General features: G+C 44.4%; 1 long non-coding RNA gene across 1 annotated transcript; it reads right to left on the bottom strand.

Annotated features, from left to right (window-relative positions):
* Nucleotides 1–261: 261 nt before the first annotated feature.
* On the bottom strand, nt 262–918 carry LOC107713397 (uncharacterized). Its single transcript, XR_001636884.1, has 3 exons — nt 854–918; nt 505–606; nt 262–396 (listed from the first exon to the last, which is right to left on the bottom strand). It is a non-coding gene; the product is annotated as an uncharacterized LOC107713397 (long non-coding RNA).
* Nucleotides 919–1,273: the final 355 nt, after the last annotated feature.

Raw genomic sequence — 1,273 nt, 5'->3', positions numbered from 1 at the left:
AATGGGATGAGGGGGTTCCCTTAGTTTTATTTGCTCTCAGAGAAACCGTTCAAGAATCCCTTGGTTTTAGCCCAGCCGAACTTGTGTTCGAACACCAAGTTAGAGGTCCGTTGAAGGTTCTTAAAGAACGGATTTTGGCGCCCAATTCGAATTTCAAACACTAGTGTACTGGATTATGTGAGCCAGTTTCGAGATCGTCTACATACTGCTTGGTCGCTGGCTAGTTCGTCTTCATAGTGCTTGGTCACTAGCTAGAGAATCGCTTGCCAGTGCTCAGAAAGACATGAAGAGTAAATATGATAAGCAAGCGGTAGCGCGATCATTTCAACCTGGTGACGAAGTGCTTGTGTTGTTACCTGTCCCAGGATCATCTTTGTCTGCTCGTTTCTTTGGTCCCTATGTTGTGAAAAAGAGAATGAGTGAAACTGATTATATGTTGTACACACCTGATCGAAAACGAAAAACCCCTTTTTGTCATCTAAACATGTTAAAAGCTTATCATACCAGAGAGTCGCCAACGCCAACGGCCGGTGCTGTGGAACAGACTGCAGGGCCCGTTGTCTCTTCTGTTGCGCTAGCCGTGGATCTGGCGCCATCTCCTGTTACCTTGGGTGCGGACACAGATGGTGTGGTGCTTCTTCATACTTTTCAGCAGTGTGCAAGGTTAGCAAATTCAGAGATTTTAGAAGATCTTCACTCATATCTTAATCATTTGACCGTGGATCAGAGAATAGACATTGAAAAATTACTTTCTGATTCTAAATGTCTGTTTGGTGATGTTCCTACACAAACAAATGTCCTGAAACACGATATTAATGTGAACGGAGCTCGTCCTATTAAGCAACATGCTTACCGCGTAAACTCAATGAAAAGATCTGTTATGCATCAAGAGGTAGAGTATTTGCTGGAAAATGATTTGGCCAAGTTCAGTTGCAGTCTCTGGAGTTCTCCGTGCCTACTTGTTCCCAAACCCGATGGCACATTCAGATTCTGCACAGATTACCGTAAGGTAAATGCTGTGACTGTGCCTCTTGGTTTTAGCCCAGCGTAAGGTAAATGCTGTGACTGTGCCAGACAGTTACCCGTTACCTCGAATGGAGGATTGTATAGATAACATCGTTTCTGCATGTTTCGTTACAAAGCTTGATATGCTGAAAGGATATTGGCAAGTTCCACTCACCTCACAAGCTTCGGAGATTTCAGCCTTTGTAACCCCAGATAACTTCCCCCAGTATACGGCGATGGCTTTTGGGCTTAGAAATGCCCCAGCAAC

Source organism: Sinocyclocheilus rhinocerous, unplaced genomic scaffold (assembly GCF_001515625.1).
Source record: "Sinocyclocheilus rhinocerous isolate Xijiao unplaced genomic scaffold, SAMN03320098_v1.1 scaffold16834, whole genome shotgun sequence".
Taxonomy (NCBI): Eukaryota; Metazoa; Chordata; class Actinopteri; order Cypriniformes; family Cyprinidae; genus Sinocyclocheilus; species Sinocyclocheilus rhinocerous.
Note: the sequence above shows the minus strand (reverse complement) of the source record. Positions and strands in the feature narration are given on the sequence as shown.